Below are 19,667 nucleotides of genomic sequence, written 5' to 3'. Positions count from 1 at the left end.
TGAGTTCTTACAATCAGTGGTGCTAAATATCTGGAATTTAAAAAATCAGGGATGATTTAAAAAAAAAAAAAAAAAAAAAAAAAGGACTCCCTGCCCTTAAAGAGATGACATAACAAACAGCCCTCCTAAGATACGGCATTCAGGCAGTAATTTGAAAACCACCTAGAATATAAATAAAGGAAATGCATTTACTAATCTCAGAAAGTGTGCAGGAAGAGCAGTGATCTTTAAGAGACTTATCCAGGAACAAAAGAGATGGCAGTCATGATATCTCCCCTGCCCCAGCCTAAATACAGGGATACCTGCGGAAACCAGAAGATCATGAACATTCTCCATCTAACCTGCTAACAGTGCATCCAATCTGGATACTCACCTGTGTACCTACCCCCTCTAACAGTTCTACCCCCTTAGCAGTTCTCTAAAACAGCTCCAATTCCCCTCTAATAGCAGTTCTGTCTCTGCATTCTCCTGTGGCCAACCCTTGGTGGTTCTCCAAAGCTACTCCAGGTCCCCTCCTACAGCAAACCTGTGCCAACTTTGCTAATACCACTCACCCTTCCCCTGTATTATCTTGCAGTCTGCTCCTTCCAACACAGACTTGGTGGGAGTCCATACAAAGCATGGCAGTATGCAAACAGCCCTGACAGTGGCTGGCACCTCTCCAAAGTGACTCTTGTCCTGAAAGGATGACACACACCAGTCTGACTGCAGCCCCAGCACTGCACTGGGGAAAGACATCTTGTCTGACTGAAGTCACTGCCCAACAGAAAAATCTTAGAGGACCTCATAGGGAGAGTGCCCTGCAGTTGGGTGTGACTGCAGCTCTGGCAAACACCTGGTCTAACCAAACTCAAGTCCAAGTCAGCCCCAGACTGGCACATTGACACAGGGACCAAACCTTTCACAAAACTGGCAAAGAGAGCCATTGAAAATGACTGAAATGAAGGCAAAAACAACTCAGCTGCAAGAGTAGGGTGCACACACAAACATAAGAGAAATCCCTGTAGCTCCAGGTTCTGATGAACAGGAATACTGCATTTCCTCTTCAAAGGCCACTACTTGCCAGAGCAAGTACTTACATAAGTGTACATATGAGGAGACAGAGGATATGCCCCAAATTAAAGAAAAGGACAAAATCATAGCAAGAGAGCTAAATGCAACCAAGAGAAGCAACATGCCTGTTGTAGAACTTCAGGCAATGGTCATAAAGATACTGGAATTGAGAAAAGAGTGGAAGACCTCCGTGAGATCCTCAACAAAGAGAAAGCAAAAAGAATGAACGAGAGAAGAAGAATTCAATAACTGAAAATAAAAATATACTAGTCCCTTTAGACTAAATAGATTAGAGGAAGCAAAAGAACTATAGATATGCAGAAGGAGAAGAGAGAGAAGAGGTGGCAGAAAATGTATCTGAAGAAATAATAGCTAGAAACTTCCCAAATCTGGGGAAAACAAAAACAAAAACAAACAAACAAACAAAAACAGAAGTCTGGATCAAGGAGGCACAGAAAAGCACCACACTCCACCCTGCCAAATCAACCTAAAGAGGTCCACACCAAGACACACACTAACTAAATGACAAAACGAATTATAGAGAATTATAAAAGCAGCCAGAAAAAAAAAATTACACACAAGGGAAATTCCATAAGGCTATCAGCTGTTTTTCAGCAGAAACTCTGCAGGCCAGAAGGGAGTGACATTATGTATTCAAGATGATTAGAGGGGGAAAAAAAATCTGTAATCAAGAATACTCTATCCAGAAAAGCAATCATTCAGAATAGAAGGAAAGATAAAGAGTTTCCTAGACAAAGATTAAAGGCATCATCACTAGTAGACCAGACTTAGAAGAAATGTTAAAGGGGATTCTTTTCATGGAAAGGAAAGACCATAAGAAGTAAGAAAAGTAGGAAGCACAAAAGCAGTAAAATTAAAAATATCTATAAAAATCAGTCAAGGGATACACAAAATAAAAGAATGTAAAGTCTGACCCCATATACCTAAGACATAATGGGGGGGGGGGAGTAAAATGTAGTGTTTTTAGAATGGGGTTTGAATTTAAGTGACCATCAACTTCACACAGACTGCTAAATGCTTAAAATGTTATGTACAAACATAATGTAACCACAGATCACAAACCACTAATAAATATGCAAAAAAGTAAAGATAAAGGAATCTAAGTATATCACTAAAGAAATCCAGAGAACCCTGAAAGAAAAGAGTAAGATAGGAAAAGAGAACTACAAAAACAAACACAAAACAATAAGTACATACCCATCAATAATTACTTTGAATGCAAATGGACTAATGCTCCAATCAAAATACATAGGGTAGTGAAATGGATAAAAATGCAGACCCATCTGTATTCTGCCTACAAGAGACTTATCTCAGATCTAACGACACAAGCAGAATGAAAATAAAGTGATGGAAAAGCATTTATCACACAAATGAAGAAAAAAAAAAAGCCGGGCAGGATAATTACATTGGAGAAAAAATAGATTTTAAAACAAAAACTGCAACAAAAAATAAAGGACACTACATAATCATAAAAGGAATAGTCTAAGAAAATATGATATTTGTAAATATTTATGCACCCAACATGAAACACCCAAATGCATACAGCAGCTATTAACAAACATAAGCAAAGTAATCAATAGTAATGAAATAATAGTAGGGGACTTTAACACCCCACTTAAATTATTGGATAGATCATCTAAACAGAAAATCAACAAAAAAAACCCCAATGCCTTTGAACGACACATTGGAACAGATGGATTCAACACATATATTCAGAACATTCAATGCCAAAACAGTGGAACACACACTGTCTTCAAGTTCACATGAAATACATTCCAGAATAGATCACATGTTAGGCAACAAAAAAGCCTCAACAAATTAAAAAAGAATGAAGTCATATGACACATGCTTGCTTTCCAACCACAATGCTATAAAACTAGAAATCAACCACCAGAAAAATATCTGGAAAGAACACAAATATAGAGAGGTTAAATAACATACTAGTAAACAATGAATGAGTCAAACAAGAAATCAAGGGAGAATTAAAAAAATACACACAAATGGAAATGAAAACACAATGGTACAAAATCATTGGGATTCGACAAAAGTTGTTCTAAGAGGGAAGTTTAAAGCAACATAGACCTATCTCAAAAAGCAAGAAGATGTCAAATAAACAATCTAACTTACATTTATAGGAACTAGAGAGGTGCTTGAGTGGCTCAGTTGGTTAAGCATCTGGCTTCGGCTCAGGTCATAATCTTGCGGTTTGTGGGTTCAAGCCCCACGTCAGGCTTTTTGCTGACAGTTCAGAGCCTGGAGCTTGCTTCGGATTCTGTGTCACCCTCTTTCTCTGCCCCTCCCCCCCTCTCAAAAAATGAATAAACATTGGAAAAAGAAATTTTGAAGGAACTAAAAAAAGAACAGAACCCAAAAGTAGTAAAAGGAAGGAAATAATACAGACTAGATCAGAAATAAACAGAAACTAAAAAGAAAAATAAAATAGAATGGGTCAATGAGAGCAGGAGCTGGCACTTTGAAAATATCAACAAAATTAATAATCCTTGGCCAGACTCATAAAAAACGAGAGGGTATGCAAACGAACAAAATGCAAAAGAAAGAGGAGAATTAAAAACAATGCAACAGAAATACAAAGAATTATAAGAGAATATTATGAAGAATTGTATGCTAACAAACTGGACAACCAGAAGAAAGGATAAATTCCTAGAAACATATTTTCTCCTAAAACATAATTAAGAAGAAACAGAAACTTTGGACAGATGGACCTCCAGCAATAAAACTGAATCAGTAATCAAAACACTCCCAACAACCAAAACTCCAGGACCAGATGGCTTCACAGGTGAATTCTACCAAACGTTTAATACCTATTCTTCTCAAACTATTCCAAAAAAAATAAGAGTAAGGAAAGCTTCCAAATTCCCTCTATGAGGCCTGCATTACCATGATACCAAAGTCAGGTCATGATCTCACTGTTCATGGGATCAAGCTCCACATCAGGCTCTGTGCTGACAGTGCAGAGACTGCTTGAGATTCCCTCTCTTTCTCTCTCTGCCCCTCCCCTGCTCTCTCCTTCTCTCTCAAAAATAAATAAATAAACTTTAAAAAAAAGATAGTTCATAAAGTTTTATTTTCCACAATCTACCAATTAGGTCATGCCATGAAACCAATCATATTGATAATGCAATTTTGAATATGTTTCTAATCACTCTGTTTTATGCTTAATGTTTATTATTAGTTTTAGTCATACAACCTTTAAATGGGGTTATATTTTGTCCCCATTTTACAGATGGGTTAAGTGGGATGAAGACCTTGTCTCACTCATTGTTATGGAGATGATTTCAGTAAATTAAGATTTGAATCCTGGACATTTAAAAATACCATCTTGTGGCAAAGACAATCTTTTCAACAAATGGTGCTGGGAAAACTAGACAGCTACATGCAAAAGCAAAAACTAGACCACTTTATACCATACACAAAAATAAACTCAAAATGAATTAAAGACCTAAATGCGAGCCTTCAAAATAATAAAAACCTAGAAGAGAACAAAGGTGATCATTTCTTTGACACTGGCCATAGAAACATTTTTTCTAGCTATGTCTCCTCTGGCAAGGGAAGCAAAAACAAAAGTAAACTATTGGGACTATACTAAAATAAAACGCTTTTGCACAGTGAAGCAAACTATTAACAAAACACAAAAGGAACGCACTAAATGGGAGAAGATATTTGTAAATGATATATCTGATAAAGGGTTAGTATCCAAAATATATAAAGAGCATATAACTTAACACAAAAAAAGCAAACAATCCAATTAAAAACAGGCAGAGAATATGAAAAGACATTTTCCAAGGAAGACATACAGATGGTCAACAGACTCATGAAAATATACCCAATGTCTCTAATCATTAGGAAAATACAAATCAAAGCCACAATGAGATATTATTTCATGCCTGTTAAATGGTTAAAGTAAAAAACAAAACAAAACAAAAACAAGAAATAAAGGAAAAATTGTGCATGGTTAGCTGGAATGCAAACTGACAAAACCACTATAGAAAACAGTATAAAGGTGTCTCAAAAAAAAACAACAGAATTACCATATGACTTATTAATTCCACTACTGGCTATTTACCCAAAGAAAATCAAAACACTAATTTGAAAAGATATATGCTCCTCCATGTTTATTGCAGCATTATTTACAATAGCCAATACATGGAAACAACTCAAGAGTCCACTGATAGATGAATAAAGAAGAGTGGTATGCACAAACATACACACACACACACACACACACAAAATGAAATATGATTCAGTCATAAAAAAGAATGAGATCTTGCAATTTGCAACAACATGGACCTAAAGGTTATAATGCTAAGTAAAATAAGTCAGTCAAGAAAAGACAAATGCCATATTATCTCACTCATATGTGGAATTAAAAAAAAAACAAATGAAGCAAAAAAAAGGGGAAACTAAAAAACAACTTAAAAATGGAGAACTGATGGCTGTCAGAGGTGAGGTGGGTGAGGGGAATGGGTGAAATAAAGGATAATAAGAGTATCTTTATCTTAAAAATAAAGTATTCTTATCTTGACGAGCACTGAGAAACATAGAATTGTTGAATCATTATATTGCACATCTGAAACTAATATAACACTGTATGTTGATTATCCTTGAATTTAAAAAAATTCTAATAAATTAAAATTAAAACATAAAAAGACCACTTTGTAATGTAACATAAGCCAATATACATCATAAGCCAATCTGGAAACAAGTTTGGTAATTCACTACCATGAGAAATTAAAACATGTTTAAGAGACTTGTATGTGCACATACAGAGAAACTATGTATAATAACTAAACGTCATCAGTAGGAAAATGGAAAAACAAGTTATGGTATATCTCTACAATTGAATCTATACAATCTATACAATGGAATACTACTCATCAGTAATAGGAACAAACTATTGCTATATACAACATGAAAAAATTTCAAAATCCTTTTCTAGAATAAAAGAGGACATAAAGAAAAGATTGCATATGTTATTATATTTTTATAAAATTTTGGAATATGCCATCAATTTAATGGTGGCACAAATCTGATCAGTTTTGGCTTGAGAATGGGATAGTGAAGGGTGTGTATTAATAGGGCCACAAGAATCTGTAGGATTTGATAGAAATATTTAGTACCTTGAATATGATGATGGCTTAAAATGTTATATCAAAAATGCAGAATTTAAATATATGCCATTTATTGTACATAAACTAAACCTCATTAAAGCTTTAAAAGCATTAAAGAACTTAGGTAAACCTGAAATCTGACATCTGTGACCTACATTACAAGCCTGAAGTTTTCTATTTTCTTGAAACTTTTCACTTAGCAAAACAAGAGGTAACGGAGGACACCATGCATCTCATTGAGAATCTCACTGTTATTGCGATGAAATAACTAGGTCTTTGACCCAAAAGACTCAATTTAAGTGTTTAATTACAAGTGCTGTGTTTTCCCAACAAAAGGACTGCACAAATCCACTGGCAATTTATCTTGCTGCAGCACCACATACGATACGAAAACGGCTCACAGTAAAGATCAGTAATGTTCTCTGCAATGTGGCTAAGAGCCTAGGCTGCTTATGCAAGGAATTATGTAACCTGAGAATAGATGAATATAGACACTGAATAAGTGTCATCTTATTCAAGGAAAAGCAGAGTGAAAACAATGTCTGTAACCAAATGCAAATGGCATGCCTAGAATGAGAAATGAGAACTAGGTCTAAGTGGTAAGAAGAAAAGGGTTACTTCAATGGAGTTAGCAGCAAAGAATAATCGCAAAATAAGTAAAGGGCATCTAAACCATGACTGCATGTGGACCTGGCAAAAACAAAAACAAAATCGAATCTGATTGATGAAAAAAATATGCGAGAAAATCCTAGGTTAGTTATAGAATGAACATTTTACTTTAGAATGATATTTTAACTAAACCTTGGTACACGTGTTAAGATATACAGGATGTTCCATTTCAGGAATATACTCATCTTCAGGTGAGTATAGATCTGAAGGCAAACCACATTATAGTATGTTCTGGAAGTAGATGTAGCCAATCACTATACATCTGACCCTTGAACAATGCAAGCATTAGGAACAGTGACCCCTCTAACTGTGGAAAATCTGCATATAACTTTTGACTCCCCCCAAATTAACAAATAACCTACTGTTCACCAGAGTCTTATTGATAACTTAAATAGTCAATTAACACACATGTTGTATGTTATATGTATTACATTCTGTATTCTTACAATAAACTAGGCTAGAGAAAAGAAAATGTTATTAACAAAATTACAAGAAAAAAATCATGAGGAGGAGAAACTACATTTACAGTAGTGTATGTACATTTCTTGAAAAAAAACACATATAAATTGAACCAGAAAGTTTAAATACGTGTTAAGACTCAACAGTAGTTTAAGTGAGAAAGAAAATAACAGGTTAAAGATTGCAAAGATAAGAAGAAGTATATCATAAAAAGTCTCTCAGTCCATTTTTTGAAGTTTGAGATCTATTTTGTACATGACAGAGGTCATTAAATATTTTTAAACAGGAAAATAACTCAATTATGACTTTAGTACAAGTGTATAGTTTGCAGTTGCGAAGGGACATTTGATGGGGCACTCCAGACTGTGTGATTTTATATTATAATGCTAGATATTGCAACATTAGATAACAATATCCAAGATACTATGAGACCAAAAACTGCAGAGGTGGAGACAGTCATATTAAGTTCAATATACAGAATCTAATGACAGCTCTGAAAAAGGGATAAAATGTTTTAAGTAGTCTAAACTGCTTCCATAATTCTGGCTTTAGCCACTTGTTAGTTACTATAGGAAATAGTAAGAAATAGCATGTTTCACATTTGGCTTGCTTGGTTTACATATCTATGGGAGCACTAGGAGAAAATGTATATTTAGTTATATATTTTTCTGGAACCCAGGGTAGTTACCTGGACTAGAGATACAGATTTAGAAGCCTTCAGAGTACGACTAACCAATCAGGAAATGGATGAAACAATCAAGGGAGGAGTGTCAGATTGCAGGGGAAGGAAAGAAAACAGACGTATGGATTGAGAAGAAATGTTCATAAGTGAGCAAAATGGCTTTGTAGAAGCAAAATAGTAAAAAATTTCAAGAAAAAAGGTTATGAATAGTTTCAAATGTTCAAAGAACAAATGAAAAAGACTGAACTAAATCGCTAGAATAGACAATTTTCAGTGGCGAAATATGCCAGATTAAAGTAGGCTGGATACTAATTAGAAAGTATGTGACCAAGATATTTAGTTTGCCTTAATCCTGTTTGATGCTGAGATACAAAGAAGAAAAGAGGGGAGGGGGAAATAAATCATAGTAAGAAACTGGTCCAGAGGACAGACCAGAAATTTTACTTATCTGGTAGCTTAATTTTAAGTTCATAAACATCCAATATTTATTCAGCACTAGGTATTTATCTTCACTAAGTACACAAATCAAATGACCACATTTTTCATTCTATTTAGTAGGAACTGCTTGAATGGAATCGGAGTCAGTTTATCTGGTTTCAGGATCAGTTCTCCACTCAGAGAGGTAGTGAAGGATGACAAAACAACAATAAACACAAGAACTGAATTGGAAATAAGCAGGTAGGTTAAAAACAAGTCCCAGAAAATAGGTTTCATAAAAAGTGGGAAAGATAACCATATACAAAGCCCCTAATATTTGGTAAGAGTTTATTATATGATTCACATGGATTTACTGTTTTTATATTTCAATATTTTTTTTACATTTTACATAGCTTTCCTTATATACTATTTCATTTGTGCTAATGACAACTAAGTAGTTAGAATATCACTTTGTTTTGCTTTATTTTGTTTTAGGTGAAGAAATTAAGGTTTCAGAGACTCCAGGGAGTTGATTAAGATTATTATTCTAGAGTTCAATGTTTGAAGATTATATAAGAACAATAAGGCTATAGACATTACTAATATAGACTCCCAATTAATTCAAGTTTAAGGAGAAGAGTAAGCAAAAGATAGATTAGTATTCAGCTTCTCATGAATTTCCCAGTACATATTCCTATTAGCTTAATGATTCTTTAAAAATGGGGCATTTAAAGCAGGAAACACAAAAGATATGCAGGAAAGAAGACTATGAAGGAGTTACATATGGAGGTGGGCATGGATGATGAATCATGTTCACCATGGATGAAGGTGCTTGCTGAGTCTTTGAAATATTCTGTGCAATTAGTTTATTAGAGGCATTTGCACATCATTCTTTGCCTTGCTCTTGTGTCTGTATTCCTGCTTGTGCCCTCCCAGTTATGATTTAACATTAAACATATTCTGATATATATTTAGTCTTAGAAAAAAAAGTGAATTTAAGTTTAGAATCATTCTTTCAGTATACCCCACTTTTCTTCAGATGTATTCTAGCCTTTTAATTTAGGATGATGTAGTTGAAAGAGGACTGGAATTATATTTAGATTTTCCCTTTCCAGATGCCATTTGTACCTCTTGTTGCATAAGCTTGCGCAAGACGCTTGAATTATTTTTATTTGTAATTTCCAGCTTGATTATTTTTATCCATAATTTGAGAATACAATAGCTATCTTGACTACTTCACTGGTTTATGCTAAAATTCAGATGAGATAACAGATGTATCATTAATAGAATATATATTAGGAGCAACATGGTATAATGGTTAAAGAGTGCAGACTGAAGAACCAACTCTGATTTTGCCACCTTCCAGCTATGTACGGTTAGCAGGTAACTTAGTCTCTTTGTGCCTTAGTTTAGTTATCTGCAAAATAAGTCCGACAATACTAGTTTGATCTTATGGGTAAGAGGAAATACTCTACCTAACGCTCTTTGAACTGTGCCTAACATACAGTGAGAATGTATGTTGATGTATACATGTATACATGTATACAATGTATAATGATGTGCCAGACACTGATAGTGCTGAAGATCTCACAATCATTTATTTCAGTAAGTAACTTGGAGAGATATAAAAGCTCAAAATTGCAATGCTGAAATTCTGTTAATGAAACCCATGGTATTTCTGAAATTTAATTTATAAAGTCTACAAATCAACTTAAGCTTCCTTTAGTGACTTGCAGGCTAAATCAAAATGGAAGCAGATAGGGCCACTTTTAGTTGCTTTCTTGTGACAGAATCCCCCCATCTCCACACTCTAAATCCTTAGAAGGCAATGAGATGTACTGAGGAGGTCCAGGATCTGCCTCAAGCAATATTATATTGAGATATCATCTGTAAACAAACTCACTGAATAACCTGTTTCTTGAGTCTATACAGGCTGAAATTTAATGCTTTAGTGATTCTTTTATGTGTAATTCTACAACTGAAAGTGCAAACTTTGGGACTTTAAGGATATGACCAAATGTAGTAACAGTAGGTGTGAATTAATAATTCAACATTTGAAGTGCTGACCATTAGCATATATATTTTCAAAAGATCATCCTACAAAAAAATTAAAAAAGTTGTTCACTTAGCCTAATTGTTTCCTACTATTGAGAACTCTAATTTATTCATTATGAGTGGGTTGACTGGTATGCTAGGAGAGTCCCACATTTTTCCTCTTGTTCTGACACATTTATTTTCACTGTCCATTTCATTCTCAAAATTGTTTCAGTTCACATGTAAAATATGCAGCCACCTAATTTACAATTTTAATGTAACTTTTAAAGAAATCCAAATCAAATCAAAGCAACTACCTATGTCTTGATATGGTGCATTTTTAGACCTAAAAATTGAATTCAACAAAACTGGATCTAATAGAGTGCAGTTTAATCACAAAATAAAAATGAATGGAATTTTGAGGATATGGAAGTTATATGATGCACTTGCAACAGTGCCTAGATATAGTAAGCATTATTTAAATGTTTAATGAGGAAGGGGAGGAGGGGGAATAGAAAGAAACTAGGATACAGTGGTTAAGGATTCACAATTTCAATAGGTAAAATGTAGGTGTAAACTGAAGATACATGAATAAGGAGAACACTAATAGTTCTAATTACATATTTCACATAGCAATCATGATTCATCAAGACCCTACGTCTCATAGTAGTACATTTTTCTTGAAGTCAGACAATTTCATTTGAATCCTGGATCATACTTCAGACCTTAAGTTTTTATTTCTTACTTCCCTATCTTGGGAAAATTAACTAACCTTTTGAGACCTCAATTTGATTATCTTTAAACATAGAAAATAACAAAACTCTTAGTTAGGAGTGTTATGAAGATGAAATGGCATAAAAGAGACAGATATACAAGTATTCAGAATTATTAGCTATTGTGATTACCAATTCTATGAAGATATCATTACTTTGAAATTTTCTAGTTTCATTGCAAACATTATTTATAATATAGGATAGCAAAAGGAAGTACCATCTAAAATTGCGTTCAATCAAAATTAGCATATATTTCTTTTTAAAAATTTTTTTTAACGTTTATTTATTTTTGAGACAGAGAGAGACAGAGCATGAACACGGGAGGGGCAGAGAGAGAGGGAGACACAGAATCTGAAACAGGCTCCAGGCTCTGAGCGGTCAGCACAGAGCCCTACGCAGGGCTCGAACCCACTGACCGTGAGATCATGACCTGAGCCAAAGTCGGACGCTTAACTGACCAAGCCACCCAGGCGCCCCTTTTTTAAATTTGTTTAATGTTTATTTACTTTTGAGACAGAGAGAGACAGAGCTTGAGGGAGGGATGGACACAGAGAGAGAGAGAGGAGACACAATCCTAACAGGCTCCAGGCCCCCCGAGCTGTCAGCACAGAGCCCAACGATGGGCTCGAACTCGTGAACCGTGAGATGATGACCTGAGCCGTAGTCGGCCGCCTAACTGACTGAGCCACTCAGGAGCCCCAGCATATATTTCTTTTTAAAATAATTATTCTTGAAGAAGTTAGTAACAGGTTTCATAATTCCAAAATTAAAGTTTTGGGATTATCTGTACCCACAAATTCCAAGAGGCAAGTAAATTCTCAAGGACCATTATTTTTTTTTTTATTTTTCTAGTTTTATTTTTGAGAGAGAGAGAGACAGAGAGAGCGAGCATGAGTGAGGGAGGGGCAGAGAGAGAGAGAGGGAGACAGAATCCAAAGCAGGATCCAGGCCCTAAACTGTCAGCACAGAGCCCAATGTGGGGCTCGGACCCACCAGCCAGGAGATCCTGACTTGAGCTGAAGTCGGACGCTTAACTGAGAGAGTCACCCAGGCGCTCCTCAAGGACCATTACTGAATGTTTATAATATATTTAAAAAAAGAAAGGAATAGAAGTAAAACAACATTTAGCTAACAGTATTCCAAAAAGAGAGAAATCATGTGTGGATTATGATATTATAAAAAAGCAAAATGAAAAAAGTTAACTGCATTTCTGCTTGGATATGTGAGACTCCCGAGTTCTTAAAAATTATACAAACTAGGGGCACCTGGGTGGCTCAGTCAGTTGAGTGTCCAACTTCAGCTTAGGTCATGATCTCACAAGTTCATGAGTTAAAGCCCCCCATTGGGCTCTTGGCTGTCAGTGCAAGCCCGCTTCAGATCTTCTGTCTCTCTCTCTCTCTGCTCCTCCCCTCGCCCGCTTGCTCTCTCCCCCCCACTCTCTCTCTCTCTCTCAAAAATAAACATTAAAAAAACTTTACAGAATACTCAATTTTTATCAAAAAACCATCACAACACTCTCAAAGCTATGTAGTATTCCAGTGACATATATTCTCACAGTTCACAAATTTATTTCTGTAAACCTTTCCTTGCACCCTCTCAAGAACCCTGTGATTTAGGCAACATTAAGTCTCTCAATCTCTGGAGCAACATTCTATCTATAGTCCTACATCTTCTCTAGGTAGATAATCTGATAATAGTATCACTCCAACATTAGAAAAATAAACACATGGGGCTACTTTGTGTTGAACCTAAAGAATGGCTTAATTGTAATACTGTGGGTCAAAGACTGACTTATTCCTTTGTCCATAGAAAGCAGTGGTGGCTCTGCCACATATTTATAGACCAGAACTTAGTTTCAGCATCTGCAAAATGTGAATACAAATAATTATTTCAAGATTGTTGTAAAAATTCAATCACATGCTTAAAAGTTTGCACATCATAATCTGCAGATAATGAATGCTTCTCCCGCTACTGTGTTGTTTGTCTTCCAAAAAAACACTAAGATTTCAGTTGTACATTAAGAATGGCTTCATTATCAGGAAGTTGAAATTTATATTCTACCAAAGGCTGTCAGAAGAGGTTATTGCGCTTTTATGGCAGATAAAATTCAAATGATAACTACCTTCAGTATTACTAACACTAGCAGTAGTTGGTAGTATAGTATTGTCAGCAAAGATGATAACAATTATAATAATAGTCATGACTAAATTTTATATAGTGCTTTTTCGTGTCTGATACTAATCATTTTTATTTTCATAATAACCTTATTTTAAAGATGAAGAAGCTAATGAATACGACTTTCTCCAAATCACATTTCTGATTACTAGTGGAACCAGGATTTGAATCCAGAAATTTTCACCTCTAGGGCTCATGCTTTTTATAATTATTTTATAGATTATAATTTATAGAAGCTCTGTAACACAGTTATTATGGTATTGTGGGAAAAAATGCCTATTGTAGTCTTGCTTGACTAAACAGATGAAATCACTTGACTGTTTAAACATTTTTTCAGACAGGCACAATGTGGAGTAAACACATATGTTAAATAACATATATCATCATCCCTTTTTCGTTGTTGTTAATTTGTTTCCCATGTCCACTGTAGTAAAATGTAAGGATTTCTTGACAAAATGTTAAAATTGACAAATAATTTGTAATGGATCATAATGTGCTTCCTGAGTGCCTTAATTGTGTAATGAACATTTGCTGCTTTTGATATTCTACTTTACCATTTGATAAACAAGTCACTAGATATAAATCATTTAATAACTGTGAGGAATCTGCTTTTCCAGATTCTATAACATAAATTTCCTATGTATTTTAGGACAAGGAGAGTTAATTTTTCTTTTTCTTTCCTTTTTTGTTTAAAAATTTTTTTATTTAAATTCCAGTTAGTATACAATGTAATATTAGTTTCAGGTGTATAATATCGTGATTCGACACTTCCATACAACACCCAGTGCTCATCGCAACAGGTGTGTTCCCTAATCCCATCACCTGTTTCACCCATACCACCCACCTCCCCTGTGGTAACCATTTATGTGCTCTCTGTGGTTAAGAGTTTACCGATTTGTCGGGGCGCCTGGGTGGCTCAGTCGGTTAAGCGGCCGACTTCGGCTCAGGTCACGATCTTGCGGTCCGTGAGTTCAAGCCCCGCGTCGGGCTCTGTGCTGACAGCTCAGAGCCTGGAGCCTGTTTCAGATTCTGTGTCTCCCTCTCTCTGCCCCTCCCCCGTTCATGCTCTGTCTCTCTCTGTCTCAAAAATAAATAAACGTTAAAAAAATTTAAAAAAAAAAAAAAGAGTTTACCGATTTGTCTCTCATACACTGGAATATTACTCAGCCATCAATATGCCATTTGCAACAATGTGGAAATATTGCCATTTGCAACAATGTGGAAGGAACTGGAAGGTATTATGCTAAGTGAAATGAGTTAATTTTTCTTAAAGATATTAATAAGTTAGGCAACTATAAAGAAATATTCAACTGATCTTAAGGCTTATCTCTCCCTAGTCATTCTTTTTTTTTTTAATGTTTATTTATTTATTTTTGAGAGAGAAAGAGCACAAGCAGGGAAGGAGCAGAGAGAAAGGGAGACACAGAAGCCAAAGCAGGCTCCAGCTCCAAGCTCTGAGCTGTCAGCACAGAGCCCAACTGAACTTTAACTCATGAACTGTGAGATTATGACCTGAGGTCAGAGGCTTAACTGACTGAGCCACCTGGGCACCCCTATCCCTAGTCATTCTTGCAATGATGGTTCTAGCTTGCAGCAGAAGGTAATAAGATCTTTTGAATTATTAAAACATACATTCATTTACTCTTAACCATTGATGAAAACTTCAAAGGTATGTCTTACTACAACAATAATTGTGAGGAAAAATAAGTATTTTTTGATATGCACTTTGTATTTTTATACGGTAATAAATGTAGCATTAACATCAACAATATAGCATTATAAATATTGGAATTGTTGTTTATTTGGATCTTGGCAACATTCCATATTTTTATGAGAAATACACGTTTTTTTAGAAAAATAACATGAAGCAAAACAACATTAAAAAGCATTCTAGGGGGCGCCTGGGTGGCGCAGTCGGTTAAGCGTCCGACTTCAGCCAGGTCACGATCTCCCAGTCCATGAGTTCGAGCCCCACGTCAGGCTCTGGGCTGACGGCTCAGAGCCTGGAGCCTGTTTCCGATTCTGTGTCTCCCTCTCTCTCTGCCCCTCCCTCGTTCATGCTCTGTCTCTCTCTGTCCCAAAAATAAATAAACGTTGAAAAAAAAAAAAAGGCATTCTAACTATGTGGCTATTATCCCAAAACACATGAGATAAAATAATCAATTTTAGTGATTTTTTCTTTTCCCTAATTGTTCAGTATTTTCTAAAATATTTATATTAATTTTATATGTTGAATATCAACATTTATGTCTCTCTAGAAATATATTTTAAGTTATAAAATTAGAATTTATGAATTTTAAGTTAATTTTCATTTTACTTAATTTTGTAATACCTTTCCGTAAAGGTAATTATTCCTAAAAATGAAATTGATATTTCTATTTTTCCCCAAATACGAGTGCCATAATTGCCCTCTAGATATTTTAACTAATTTTCACACCCAACTGCAGTTTTTAAGGTGTCTCTTTCTTTACCCTTTCTAACAGTGTGCTTTATCATCAATATAATAACTTCAGTTTTGAAAAAAAATACGATGTATACACCCCACTTCATAATCCTTTCTGAATCATCATACAAAGTATAAATTATAGCATAATGGTGATTACATTTTAGGGAAAAAACATTTTAATGCATGTTTATAAAGTATACTGCCTCCATTAATAACAAATACTGTAATTAATTTTAATACTAAGGGTATTATAAACAAAACATGTAAGTATATGTGTGCATATGCATTTGCACATTTGTATAGAATATACAAACTATAATGTTTATTGCTGCTTGCATTTGAGGTGAACTCTTCTTGAATTTCATTAAAGTTATATACAGATTTTTGTATAGATTTCTTTTTACTGGGATTTAACTTTGGTAAACTATTGGAAAACTCAAATAACTTGTTCAAGCGGAAATCTTGCTTTTTGTTGTGAAAATGGCCTTTATCAAATATTATTTTATCAACAAGACAATTCTGTTACATCAAATAGGAGTTCCTCCTCTTCATGTGGTATTGCTGAAGATCAAAAAGATAGGGGTTTCATCTTAGTTCACACCTAACATGCACTAGAACTTTCACTGGACTATAAAACCCAAAATTTCATTTGCCCTGTTCCACCACAGTGAGAGTAGAGCCATTGTTTTCTTCACCATTGTATTCTAGGTCACTAGAAAAGTAAACTCTGAAGCTTTTATATATGTAGATATACAGATATATAATACATCTATCTATATCTATAGTATATGATCTATAGAGAGTATATACTATATACCTAAGTAGATCTGTACCCATCACTTTTTTCATTTATTAACTAGAACATTTCTATAAAACTTCATCTAATTTGCTATATACCTTAGATCTTTATACATACACACATACACATTTCTTTTCACTTTTGCCTTTTTAAATATTGTTCTTGCCTTTTTTTTCACTTTTATTGTCTAAATCCCCTTTATGCTTTTGACTGTATCTATTCTTTGTTGGAGACCTTGCAATTTAGTCTTCATCTCAGAGACTATTGTCTTTTATTTAATTTCTTCAGTCAGCTCTTATTTTATATGCTTTCATGTGTCCATTTGTAGCCAGACTCTTTGTATTTCTGAGTTTTAGTGCTATTTTGATTCCGAAAATGCTTGTTGAATTACATTTAATTCATATCAGAATGGTGTTACAGTTTTTGTTTTTTAATTTGGAGAACTTTTTGGTTAAGAAATAGAATGCTCATGTTTTCTTTTATTCTTACGGTAACTTTAATGCGTTCAGGGTTCACATTTTGCTGTTTTGATTAGTGTGTTGAATTTTCTGGGACTAACAGCACAAAGAGCCTATAAAGGTGAGGTTTGGTGACTTCCTTCACTTCTTAGCTCAATACCAAGCTATCCTGTTGCTACAGTGATGTCTCTAACAAATGGAAATTAACGGAATCTCTTCTGGTCCAACATTTTATATTTTTTGCTATTTTCTAATTCCAACAAGGCTTTAATTTTCAGGCACTTCTTTATATCTCTTCACCATCAGGCCTCCAAGGAGTCCCTTTATAAAGATTTTCCATTGTCTGCAGACTTGATGCCTGCATGACACCACCATCTTCGGTAGCACACATTTTTTTTTTAATTTTTTTTCAACGTTTTTATTTATTTTTGGGACAGAGAGAGAGCATGAACGGGGGAGGGGCAGAGAGAGAGGGAGACACAGAATCGGAAACAGGCTCAAGGCTCTGAGCCATCAGCCCAGAGCCTGACGTGGGGCTCGAACTCCCGGACCGCGAGATCGTGACCTGGCTGAAGTCGGACGCTTAACCGCCCCGGTAGCACACATTTTGAAGTGCAATTAATGTTCTCTGTTAATGTTTTCTGTGCTTTCTTACCCTGGTTCTACTTTTTCTTTCATTCTTTTTTTTTTAATTTAATGTGAGAGAGAGAGACAGGGCATTATCAGCGGAGGCGCAGAGAGAGAGGGAGACAGAGAATCCCAAGTGGACACAGGCTCTGTGCTGTCAGTACAGACAGAGCCCGATGGGGCACTTGAGCCCACTAACCATGAGATCATGACCCGGAATGAAGTCGGACGCTTAACCAACTAAGCCACCCAGGCCCCCTGTCTTGGTTTTACTTTTCTACTATAGAAAATGAATATTATTAGGTGTTATCTGTAGTCATTCCCAATAGGACCCAACAGCAGTCCCTTATGTTCATCACAAGGGATGCGATGCCTCATCAGTGACTCTGATGAGTCACTGCCTGTGACTCTCCATTCAGGTACTGGCTCCATTTAAGTACAGGCATTAAACACAACCTGTGGTCTTAGGTAGTTATTTACCATTAGGTAAATTAAAATGTATGGCATTCTCTTTGTCCTAGTTATGCTGTTGGTATTAACTATGGATGATTTTATTATCTAACTTTACTGATCTGTAATTTTTTCCCTTGAAGGATATGCAGAAATTCAAAATTTAAAAGTTCTCATTATCCTTGACGTACTTTGAAACTCTACATTAATATTTTGAATGGAACAAAGATACCATAGTTTAGAAAGAATTCTAAATCACAAACTCCTCCAGAGAAGGAAGACAATTATAATTTACAAAGCAAAGCTTTATTGCTAGAATAACTTTCACTCATTCAAAGGTCTTTGAATAGGAAGGGTATGAAAATAAGAATGTTCTAAGTGATATAGGCAATACTGCACTGAAGTGTAAGCATGGTGAAACTAAAGAAGACAAAGAACTGAGAATGTTTCATTTTCTCAAAAGGCAGAACTCATACGAATTAAAATGTCTCATTGCTTTAAAAAAACAATTTTAAATGTACTACTGAAAAGAGATACTATTCAAGGATTAAAGAAATCAGATAAAAATATTTAGAGTTAGGTTATACGAGTCTTTATATAATTCCCCTAGCTAATAAAATTCACAAAGCTTTTCAGCAATGGGAAAAATTGACCCCAGAGTAGTCCATATTTGCCAAAGTACTCTGTTAGACTAGAACCACTTAGCAGATATGAAGATACATGAGCTACATGTCACAGAAGAGCCAAGCAATGTGCACGTGCTGGAGGGTTGGTGGATAGTGAGGTGGCTACGCTTTCAACACACTGGGAGAAAAAGAAGATGAGCCCTAATCGAATTACAGGAGTAACTTCAGCAGCTTCCAGCGTTCATAACAGACTTAGAACCCATGACAGCAAATCAGACTTTTATTTAGAGGCTAGTTTTGAGAAGATAGAGAACTGCCTGCTGAATCTGGAGGATTTATGTGGGCAGTGTGAATTACAACGATACATAAGTATAAGAAAAATAAAAGGAAGGAACTTTAAAGCTTCAGAGCTGAACTAGATGCAGAGCATACCAAGAAGGTCCTGGAATGCAGCAAACCTAGCAAAAGAAGCTTTTTGAGGAAGACTTCGAACAGATTATGGAATAGTATCTTTCCACAGGTCACCTTCAGAAAGCTGAGAGGTGAGGCTAGCTGGGGAGAGAGTCCACTGGCATCCGAAACTCTTCCAGGGTGTGCAGAGATGGTGTTTTGTGCTTCCCAGATTGGGGCATGGGATAAAGTCCTCGGAAGTCCCTTTCTATTATTAGTGGATGCATATGCCATATTTGTCTTGTCATTGCTTTTCCTCTTCCTACAGTTCTAGGCTTTAGTTGAAAATAATTAGAATACATGGAAAATGTTGAAGCAAAAAAATAAAAAAGGCAAAAGAGGCATTACTCATAATCTACAGCACAGTATAATCCCTACTACTATTTTGGTGTGGTTCTT

General features: G+C 35.3%; 1 pseudogene; it reads left to right on the top strand.

Annotated features, from left to right (window-relative positions):
- Window positions 1–19,364, top strand: part of LOC122491010 — a 75,750-nt pseudogene extending 56,386 nt beyond the window's left edge.
- The last annotated feature ends 303 nt before the right edge of the window (window positions 19,365–19,667 follow it).

This window comes from Prionailurus bengalensis, chromosome C2, assembly GCF_016509475.1.
Source record: "Prionailurus bengalensis isolate Pbe53 chromosome C2, Fcat_Pben_1.1_paternal_pri, whole genome shotgun sequence".
Lineage (NCBI taxonomy): Eukaryota > Metazoa > Chordata > Mammalia > Carnivora > Felidae > Prionailurus > Prionailurus bengalensis.
Note: the sequence above shows the minus strand (reverse complement) of the source record. Positions and strands in the feature narration are given on the sequence as shown.